Raw genomic sequence first — 12449 nt, forward strand, 5'->3', positions numbered from 1 at the left:
CTTGTGTTTCGTGCATAACATTTTAATAATGATAGTGGATGGTAGAATAAAGTCGATGATAGTTGATTATTGTTCAAGTTTTGTTCAAGGTCTCTTACTTATTGCATATGAATAGGTTTTTTTATTGGGTATCAAGAGGGATTCTGCAACTCTTTTATGTATACAGATCAAGCCAAATGTTTGATTGAAATTGTGAACCATGCGCTCTTTCCACTATAACTTATGACAACTCAATAAACCATTATTATTTTTATTTTAAACGCTAAATCTGAAATAAATTAATAACAATAAAAATCAATTAAAAAAATCAGACTTGTGTTATAGTTTCATGGCAGATGTGTAATAAGTTGACCGAAAACAACAGGACGACGAGTAGTGAGTGTAGACACCTAAAATTGTCCTGTCTAATTAAATAAATATTTACTTATTTAATTATTTAAGCCTAATTCTTCTATTAATTAAATAAATCTTTGTTTATTTAATTAATTCATTAATCCTCTTCTAGCCTTATTTCTCATTTAAATAAATACATTTATTTATTTAAATTATCCTTTTCCTAAATTAAATAAATATTTTATTTATTTAATTTTATTTTTTTTCGATAAGAGGCCGAGGCCAAGAATTTTATTAATCATTTTTGAAATTATACAATACTCCACTCAAGCGGGCGCCGGTAGGAAAGAGTGGAGACGAGAAAACCTCCGGCCTTGCCTGGGACCATAGTCCAGCAAATCATTTATAATAGTTTCAGATTTAATACATCATCACCCCGGGCCAGGGTGATCAGGTGGGGGGGTATTTTTATTTTCCCTTCCCTTACAAGCCCAAAAGTATTGTTTTTAATAATCAATTAATCATTTCCTCAACTTCCGACGGTTTGGCTCAGAAGTTGTTCTTTGGTTATTTATAGTCTCTCCTTAATTGCCCGAGGTAACCTGTTTGGCCTGCATTGTTATTTCTCAAACACTTGGCAGATTTGTTAGTGTTATCCAAACATTTATATCATATGAAAATTCATCTGTAAAATTAGTATCTTACCATCATACAATTTCCTGTGAAAACTAATCTTTTCAGATCATAAAATAAAGAAATTAAAGAAACAGAATTGAGATTCTAATTACGATTAGGCTGGAACAAGATTGACTAGTGACCTAACCAACCAAATAATCTTCAGTCTACCAACTCTTGTTTATGCTCCTGGATTTTGTCCTTAATAAAGGATAAGATCCAGGCTACAACGACAAGAGTTGGTAAAGGAGATTCAGTCATACCGACCCTCCCAGCCCAGTAGATTTATAGCAAAGAAGGTGACGGAATAAATGAATATTCAAATTTGCATGTTAGCCACCTATAATCCACCGTCTTAAGCTATGACAGGGGGATGTCCAAAAATAGATAACTTCAGCAGGTGGCATTTGAGTGCTATAGTCATTATTTACTATTAAAAAAAAATCAAAATTACTCATTCTGATATGATCACTACAAATGTGAATAAATACCAATAGATGCATGCCTCCAAATGCTTGTAAATATCTGGAGTATCTATTCAAATTGTTGGGTATTCATAACAAAATGTTGATATATGTCTATATAATAGATATTCCTTCATACCTATAAAGTCTCGGTAATTTTTTAGAATAATATCATACTAATTTAGTGTCCTATATGTTACTTTAGTTTGTTTTTTAAGATTCGATGTTACTTGCTATCTATGCCCTGGTCTCTGTTAACTGCAAAATAAACCATGTTTTACTTAGAAACAGTAATCTACTATGATCCAAGTCTTTAGTTATAATAATATCTCATGCAAAATAACTCTGACTAATTTTCAAAATTGGACCCAAGAACTTCCCAGAAAGCCGAGCCAAATCATTCCGACCCAGAAGACGAGGAAGAAGCATTCTCATCCTCCAGAACCAGACCCTCGGCTTTGAGGAAGTCCTCAAACCAAGTGGGTTTTGGAGGGTGTCTCACATGAAATAAGAAGAGCAAAAAGTTGACATTTTTGTTGATTACCTCAAGCCTTTCCTCGGAGACAGGCACGCCATTCGTTGAGATGATAGGGAGACGAGGAACCAACCTATTATTTTGAATGAGAATATCATAATTCCGCAGCCAAGAGATAGTCCACTCGTTGTCAATGTAGACACCTAAAAATGGTCAACGCTTGCGAGGTCATACTTTAACATTTGCGCATTGCCTCATTTTAGGTTTTTGCGTCGCATTAACATTTCTCCTATGTCACGCACTTGGTTTTTATCATTTGCGAACATCGAGTCATTCTTCTACATTCTTCCTTTGTCTCGTGTTTGAATTTGGTCTTGTCGACAACAATCTTCAGTCATGATTTTGATCAATTTTATCCTGCCGCATCAATGTGCATGCTTATTTGTCATCATTTTGGACATCGTCAATCCTAATTAAGGTTTTGTCCTCTCATCAATCTTATCATTTTGGACATCGTTAATCCTAATTAGGGTTTTGTCCTCTTTTCAATCCTGTCAATCTTGCGATCAATTTGTCATCGATCGTTGTCCTCTTATCAATCTTGTCGATTTATCATCAATCCTTCAATCTTGTCATTTTAACGATCGATTTGTCATCGATCGTTGTCATGTTCGATCTTGTCATTTGGCGATCGATTTGTCATCGATCGTGGTCATTTCCAATCTTCTCGTCTTGCAATCTATTTTATCATCGATCCTCGTCCTTTTGTCAATTTTGTCATTTTGCGATCATTTCGCTATCGATCGTTGTCTGTCTCAATTATGTCAATTTGGATCAATTTGTCATTGTTCCTCGTCAATTGGCGCATTTTTGAGTCAAATCGTTTATCACATCGGTCATTTATCAATCCAAAATCAAATCAAATCGAGTCAATTATCTTTCAAGACCTAATTCGTCTTCTAGGGTTTTATGATTTATTCATTTAACCTAATTTGTCATTTCTTCCTCTAGGATTACTAAATTATTTATTAATCCTAGGTCTTCTCATTACAATTAAATCTTTATTTAATTGGCTAATTATTCTTCCTCTTGTAAATTAATTAATAAATGAAAAATTATTAATTAATTTACCTAATTTCTAATTCCTAATTTTCCTCTTTTTCAATTTTCTAATTTTCTTAATTTCTAATTTCTTTTCCCTCCTATTTCATCTCCTAATTCTATGGGAATGACATTTCAATTTGTCATAATTTGTCATAATTGACAAACAATCAATTTTGACATAGAATGTGTCATATTTTGTCATAAATTATCAATCAACAAATTGTGCATAGAAAGTGCATAATTTGTCATAATTTGTCATATTGATTTGCAATTTCCATTTGAATTGGATCATGCTAATCTTGTCATTTCTCCAATTTCTCTATAAATTGGATGATTTTCTACAATCAAGCCCTAATTTTTGCGAATCCTTAATCAGACTATTGAATTTACACTTCGAGTATTCTTGTGTCAATGTCAATCTTGCTTTCACAATTAGGTGTATGCACTTGAAGGTGAGATCCACAACAAACCTATTTGGAGAAGAAAGAAGAACAATGGAGCCGCATGAAGGAGCATTTGAATCCCATCTTTGGTTTGCATGATCTTTGCTTTTGAATGTTTTATTTCATGTCTCTATTGAATGTGTCTTAGGATAGATTCATTGCAATGAATGCACTTGTAATTGATTATTAGTTTTTATCTTGTCTTGTGATGATTTCCTATTTCCTATGCTACATTAATTGGTGAACCCGACGTGAACACTAACCTTCTAACCTCTTTATGGTGTTTTGAGTGCTCTCAAGTTGATTTGCAGGCCAAAAAACCCAAAAACAGGGTCGTGCAGGGTATTCCGGAGACTCTTGCGCCTGTGTGAAGCAACCTGCGCCTGTGTTGAGCATTTTGCGCTTGTGTAGGTGACATTCTGCGCTTGTGTCCTGCATTCTGTGCCTGTGTCATGGGTTCTGCGCCTGTGTAAAGTCCAGAACAGAGGTAAAAAATGCAGTGTTTACTTGAAATTTGTTGTGTTTTTGCATTCTGTTTTTTGTGCTTTGGATTTTGGTACTAATTATCTGTGCAGAATCTTGGCATACACATGGCAAAGACAATAAATCAAACTACTAACACGCTTTGTGCAGATTCGAAAGTCAAAGAATAAGTGTATCAAACTCCTAACTTGGGTTTTTGCAGGTTGCCTTGGAGAAACAATCAAACTTTGTGTTTGCATTTAATTTTTAGGCACCTAGTGGTTTCTAAATAGGTTGGAATGAACATTTGTTTGCTTTGATTTGTTGAGTATGACATTGGAGTATGAGAGTATGCTCTCATCCTTCTTAGGGTGATCAGAAATCCAGATCTTCGATACCATGCTTGTGTTGTTGATTGTGTGTCACATTTAGAGGGCCTGCCTTCCCGACCACTTTGTTTTTGCAAGCAAGTGATAATCGTGAGAAGGGAACGACCCAAAGTGAGTACGGCTAGAATTCCTTGGCATTCTAACTCACTATAAAAAAATACCCGATGAGCGAAAGCTTTGAAGGAAGTATTACGTGGGAATTGCAGTTACTTGGGAAGTGATGACCCTTGGACTCTTTCTCATATCAACATCTAAGTAGGGCCTCTTGGTCTAAATCGTGCTTGCACGACTACATTTGTTTGGTATCTTGATGGGCTTAATGTCTCAATCACGCTTGTGTGACATCAAGGAGTAATGCTTAACAGAAATCCTTACTAAACACCTTGTTTTTAGAGGCCAAAAACCCTTCTAGTTGCTTGAGAAGGACAAATTCGGATACTTGGAAGAGATACTAAGTTCGCCATGGGGAGATTTCCATGGGGACTGATGCTTGGCTGCCCTGAGAAGTGAGTGTCGTGGAGGGGAGCCCGTGGGGTTAAGCATCTATGTATTCTCCTTGAATCCCATAATGAATCTACCTCTCAAGTACCTAATGTCTTTGCCTACCATAAGAAATGTGGAAATGAGCATGATTGTCTTGAGTCTAAGTTGCAATATCTTGTATTCTTTGCTTGTCAAAAGTTGAATTGCATCCCATTTCAAAGAGCAAAACAAATTGATCCAACATAAGTTTAAACACAAGAGACATTCATCCAACAAAAGTTCAACAAAGTTCAAATTCAAAAACACTTTCAAACATGGTTGTCAAACATTTTTCAAAATCTTGTCTCAACATTCATGTCACTTACATTTAGGTTCATCCTAGGTTGCATTTTGCAAAATTCATTGTTAAGTACCAAGGTTAGGTTTCACCTAAGTCATACTCCTTTGCATATCAATAAAGTCATCCATTTGCATGTGTCCTCTTACATTAAAGTCATATCATTGTCATACATGGCATACCCTAGGTCTCTTCATTAAGCTTAGGTCATTATCATATCATATTAGGGTCACTTGCATGTTAATTGTCCCTTAGCATATAGTGTCAAAACTAGTTTTTGTCATACTTGAGTAATCCAAATCTTTGATAAATCCTAAGTCATTGTTAGGAGGTCTAGACCTTATCAAACCCTTTGTCCTTTTGTCATCCATGTCATTTTGTCAAACCTAGCTTAGTATCCAAGCATATAGGGGAGACATTGTCATCTTGTCCTTTGTCACTTAAGTTCTTTTGTCCTTTGAGGTGTAGACATCATCTCAATTTCCTAAGGGTCTCTCTTTTAGATTTGCATTCATAAGTTTGTCAAAATCTTGAAAAACAACCAAAACATAGGTTGCATTCTTTCCAATAGATTGCATTCTCATTTATTTAGTTTGCATTTAGTTGCATATCATATATTATCCTTGAAAAATTCCAAAAATATTGCATTTGCATAGTGACATGTCTATTGAAACAAGGTTTCAAGCACCAATGATGCAACAAAGTTTGGCATATCAACCGACAATGCAATCACAATTCTATCCAACCCAACAACAAAGCAGCATCGATCAAACTTTTTATGATGAAACAAGTCTCCAAATACAAAAACTAGAGGAGAAACTAGCTCAAGAAGAGGAGATATTGGAACAAAGAGTGAAAAACATTGAGAAGAATAGATCACAAATGTCCAAAGTGTTTCAAAAATTTCCAGGTCGAAATCCAAAGGTTGAGCCAATTGATGTAAGATCTCTTCTTGAACAATCAGACATACCAGCTCTCCTCAACCAAATAGAGATGATGAAACAATTTCAAGAAAGGAGACAACATCAATTTCAACATTATGTGCCTCCACAACAAGAACAAGAAGGTGTTTACTATCAATCAGATTTTCAACCAATACAACCAATGGTTCAACCAATTGTCCAACATATTCAACCAACGCAATCAATGGTCCAATTTCAACAATATGTCCAACCAACTATACAATGTCAACAAATAGTTCAACCAATGGTGGAATATCAACAAGTTCAATCAACATATCAATGTCAACAACAACAACCAAACATTCAAAAACAAAGGTTGCAACACACACCAAGCCAAATTTTGAACATGTCAAACCAATTTGATCAACATCTAGTTCAAAATCAAAACATGACATCAGACCAGAACCAACTCCTTTCCAAATAGGTTCAAATTCCAGATACAACTATGTCAAAACCTCGAAAGAAAGGTGGCTTTATTGCAATGCTCTTAAGGAAACTACCAAGTGAGTTCTTTGAGGAAGATCAAGATAATACACTTATGTCTAGCAATCCCTCATCCCCTCACAAACAAATTGACTCTCCAGTGGCATCTATCCCTACACCTCTAGAAGTTTCGCAAGAACCTTCTGTATTGTCCTCATCAAACAATACACCCAAAGATGAAATTATTCAAGAGCTATCCATAATTGATTGCCAAGATAATCCAATTCATGATGCACATCCTTGTCATGTTTCAGAAATACAAGACCCAATGCCACCATGCACTTTATTGCCATTACCTGTTTTAGAGGACCCCATTCAAAGTCCCTCTTCCTCATGTTCAAGCATTGATTCCTTGCCAGAATCCATCACAAATGTTCAAAGTGCATTTCCTACATGCCAAAACATTGATTCCTTGTCAGAATCCTCCATGCATATCCAAAGTCTAACCCCATGTCAAGAGGATAATTTAGAGCATGAAGAAACGTGTCTTAAAATAGATCAAGATAAAGATCTTGAAACCTTATCATCCCATCCAATTGTTGACCAGGACCCCATTTTCCCAGACACTCACGATGATTCCCCTATTCTTGTCCATCCTATCCAAAGTCCTATTGACACTCCATTCCCTGAGCAAGATCAAGATATCCCAGTTCATCCAATCCCAAACGATCCCCTTCCATTTCATGAAAACAATGTCCTTTCAAATCCCATTGACATTCCACTTCCTAAGAAAGATCAAGATATCCCTTCCATCCTTTCCGATGATCCCATTGAAAGTCAAGAGCAAAGCACCTTTAAAGAGGATTCCAATGATCTTCCTCCTTGTCAAGATCAAATTCTTCCTTCAGATCCTCCACAAGATCCACTTGTTCCTCCATCTCCTTGTCTTAATGCTCCATATACACTCCAAGGTCTCATTTCTTTTGATGATCCCATTATTTCTCCCATTCCATCTCTTGAAGAGCCTGTCATTGAACCATGTCCACTACACAATCCTAATCCCCCTCATGATTCTAACGTGTCAATGCAAGATGTTCATGAACCCTCAACATGCATAATGGGTTCTTCCACTTTGGTGCAATCCGATCCACTTCAGGATCTCATTATTTCTCTCATATCATATCCACCTCATAATGGACTCACGTCTTCTTCCCAAAGAAAAGAGTATCCTACAAGTCAAGATATTCATAAAGGCAAAGGAGTAGACCTTCATGAGAAAGAACCCCTCCATATCAAAGAAAATATTAAGGGTCATGGCCTCAGTGAAATTCCTCAAGACGTTGGTATCCCTCCATCAAAATCCAAACACACACCTTCCCCATCATACCTTCCATCCATTCTAGGTCCCTATATCCCTCCATCTCCTATGCAACATCAGCAAAGGCACACATCTTTGAGAACCTTCCAGTCATCCAAAAGAAGTCCACTTCATTCATATCCATCCATGCATTCCTTTCCTCCTCCAAGCAATTTGGATGCCAAGTATAAAAGTCATAAGTCTAGCAATCCACATGTATTCAAGGATCAACATGTCCAATCTAATCGACATGTCAAAACAAAGAAAAATATGATCCAAAAAGAAAAAGAAATATCCAAAAGGCCACAAAGGCCCATTGAGAAAAATAAAGCAAAGTCAAAATATATATGGGTTCCTAAATCCCTTGTGCAAGCAATGCACTCCAAGGAACCACAAAAGCATGAAAAATCCAAAACCATGTGGATCCCTAAGCGGCTCCTTGAAGCACAAAAGCCTAAAGAAACATCCAACTTGGCATCTAAAATTGCTATTCCTCCATCTAAACTTTCCAAGTCTATTCCTCCATCACCTTCTTCATCCATTTTGGGCCCTTATGTCCCAAAATCCATAGCTATTCCTCCATCCAAATTTCACAATCTGAGATACATCTTTCCTCCATCAGTCCATCACCCCTCAAGGTGTGTGCCAATGTCGATCTTGCCTTCATTTCCATCCACTGAAGCTCAATTCTTCCAATACCCTATCCATTATCCAATGCATATTTTCCATCCTTCCATCCCTCTGGTCCAATCCTTTGCATAAATCCTTGCCTTAGTTTCATCTCATTTTCCATGTCCTTATCCTACCAACATCTTTGAGCATACTTTTAAAGGTCATGGTCCATTTTTTTCAAGGCTACTATCCAAACAAAAAGACGCTTGAGTCCTTCCATCCCTTATCATGTGTCCATCTTCTATTGAAAAACTCAAAAAAGCAAAAAAAAAAAAAAAGTAAAAAAAAAAAAAGGAAAAGAAAAAAAAGTAGAGCAAAAATAATTCGTCCACTAGTGAAAACCTGGCAAACAGGCACCTTGGGCAAGTACCGTGATGAAAACCTGGCAAACAGGCATCATGTGTAATTTATGAACTTCTTGCACACCACACTTGGGGGCAGGTTTCCTCCTTCATATCCTATTGCCCTTCATTATCCTATCATACCAGTCATTACCCTTCATATCCTATTGTCCCTCATGTCCAGTTTCTCTTTCCACCTTTGATCTTGACAAGGCTGAGGATCGTCATGAGCATCATGCATCTTGTTTGCAGCTTTTAGTCCATCATAGCTTTTGGTCATTTATCCATTTGCTTATTACAACCTTTCATCCATATTCCCTAGCTTATTGCAACTTTCTACCACTATCCCTTAGCCTATCCCGACCTTCAGTCCATGTCCCTTATCCATTCTTGGTCTTGCTTATCCTATCCATATCTTATCACTATCCATACACTCTTTTTCATTCCTTGATCTTGATTTGACATAAGGACGCAAAATTTAAACATGGTTTCAAAACCTCTTGACATGTCCCTTTGCCATGTTCCTACTTTACATTGTCATATCCAGTCTCTTGTCCCATCATGCCATAGCCCATGAAAATTGCATCCGTATTGTCTCCATGATAAAAGGCCTTTGTCTTCCCTCTATCCACCAACATATTCAGAAAGCCTATTTATCCATTTGTCATATTCCTTGCCTTGCTAGACACTGGGGGCAAAAATCATAAAATCTCAAAAAAAGATCATAAACATTTAAAATGTCCTGAAAAAATCTCTAAAAAATTGAAAAAAAGTCCTGAAAACATCTCTTAAAAAATTGCAAAATATCCTGAAAAAATTCAAAAAAAAAATTAAATAATTTCCTGAAAAAATCTCATAAAAATTGAAAAATGTCCTGAAATAAATCATAAAAAAAATCATATAATGTCCTGAAAAAATTCAAAAAAAAAATTGAAAAAAGTCCTGAAAAAAATATCTAAAAATCAACAAATTGAAAATCCCTAAAAATCATAAAAAGTCCTGAAAAAATGAACACAAAAACATTTCAAAAACATTAAAATCCAAAAACACGCATTTTGCAATAAAGGATCTCTTTTTGTGCATAGACAGATCACTGAGTATACATCCAACAACTCGCAATCGCACCCTGTGCTTTAATGAAATCACGCTTTAACAGATGAACTCTTTCCATCACACCAAACATTCAAACTGATCAAAATTGTCATATCAATCAACATTAATATCATTTGTCCTTGTCTCTGCTATCATGGGTCTTATACAGGGTGTGGTATACTCGAAACCAGACTGTGTCCTGTCTTAGACGGGGTACCGCATTTCCTGAAACCAGACAGCATGATCGTCCTATCAGCAATTTCAACTTTTGACAATGAAGATCAAGATGTTTGTCTGATTTGCTTGAATTTGTGCATCTTATCTTTTTATTGATTTATCTTTGGCTTCGGTCATGTTCCTATGTTGCTCGATGATGTCACTGAGTGATTTAGAGTGACCGGGATGGTTCATGATCCTTTTCTTTTTTGATTGTGAGTATTGCTTGTCTATGATGTGTCTGTCTTTTGCAAAAAAGGTTGCATTTCAGCTCTGGCCTTCAATGCCATGATGCTTCGCATCCATTTTGCTACATAAAAATAAAGGTTCTCACCTACAAAGTGCATTACTGAAAGCAAGTTTTTCGTCATCTCTAACTGCCCTCTATCTCATTTCTTACTAACATTTCTTCCGTCAGTCCGGATAGTCAGTTCGGTCTAGTGCTCCGATATCCAAACACATATGTTGCATCCTGCATTCATTGGTTAGTACATTTGCATTATATCAAGCTTCATATCAAGCATTTTATCCATTTCATATCATAAATGCATCAAAAATACAAAAAAAAATATATATCCATACATGTTCCACAATTCATACATCAACAGTGCATAAGTCATCCATACATGGAAAATAACATCAGTCCTCACACATTGCATCCCATCATATTGATGCCTGTCATATCACATATCAAAATAATATCGGAGTACAAAATCGGATTGTCTGTCCTAAGTATGGCCCGCAGGCTGACTACAACATGTCAAACTACATAATGTCCACTGTTTGTCTAAGGAGCACGTGCCTCTGTCACTGGGTGCTCCCTCTATCCTCCTCATCCCTGCCATGTCTCGCGGATGACGTCCCTCCTGGTCCTGGCTGTGGTGGTCTCATAGGTCCACTCACCCCCATGCTGCTCAATGATCTCCGAGAGCGTGACCTACTCTCTGTCCTCGATCGTGCCCGATATGAAGGTGCTCTCCGCTCCGGTGGAACTGCACTCTCATATAGTGTCCTCCAATACAGTCTCTCCTCTTCGGTCTCTACCAGCATCTGTGCCATCTCTCGTGCACTGGCATCCCTAATCGATCCAATGAACTCAATGACTCTCTGTCCCTCTCGTTGTGCCTGAGCTATTGCTGTATCTCGTTCTGTCCTCAAAATGGCATTCTGTCTCTCCAATGTCGCAATATAATCCTGCTGGCTCGCTATGGTAGCCCTGCACGTATCCATCTCCTCTGTCCTAGCTGTCCCCGGCTCTATAGGAATATCCTGCAATGTCTCCTGATCAGCTGAGTCTGGCTCATCCTCCCCATCATCATCTCCGTCATCATCCTCCCCACCATCATCCCCATCAATCTCATCATCACCCTCGTCATCCTCGTCATCCTCATCATCTCCCTCCTCTCCTGTGAGTGGGAAGTCCTCCTGTCTCCTAGGTACTGGAATATCAGGATCAGTCAAAGGCACTGGCCGTCGTCGGGCAAACCATGTCTCATACTCCTCTGTCGTCCCAGCATCCACCACATCTGACCTCCACTCCCACTGTCTCTGTTGTAGCTGTGCAAAGTCGGCATATGCTATGTGTGGCTGAATCATACTCCCCCACTGACTCGTCTCTCTGTGAGATCGGGCAAAGCATGCAGTCCTCCTAGGTACATCCTGCGTCTCTCCAAACTGTCGTCTGACCCTCTCTGGCAGGTACATCTCAATCACTCTCTGGTGGTTCACTGGCTGCCCAATCAAGTACCTCTCCTGTCTGCAATATGGTAGCTCCTCATGATCATCTGACCATCTGGGGCAATCTCGATATGGCCTCCATATGAACTCTCTCAGTCTGTCTAGCTCATGTCGCCAATATAGTATGTATCCAAATGGACCCTGTCTCAGTGCTCCACCATAGCTATATACATATGGTCGGTGTGGTACAATCTGTCTCTCTGTAATCGGTCGACATATGGCAATGTGCTCAAATGCCCATACCTGAAGCAATGTGACTCCATAGCTTAGCGTCTGAACTCCCTGATACGCTATCTAATGCAGCTGAAAATATAGCATAGCAAGTACACATGGTCCCCATGCGTACACCGTACCCTCTGTTGCCATCCTCTCTAGCACTCTTCCCCATCCAATAGGGAATCCATGTCCTCGTCTGTCACCTGCTAGTAGACATGCTATCACAACTGCTATCACCACATATCATCGATCATACTCGGAAGCCATG

Source organism: Cryptomeria japonica, chromosome 1, assembly GCF_030272615.1.
Source record: "Cryptomeria japonica chromosome 1, Sugi_1.0, whole genome shotgun sequence".
NCBI lineage: Eukaryota > Viridiplantae > Streptophyta > Pinopsida > Cupressales > Cupressaceae > Cryptomeria > Cryptomeria japonica.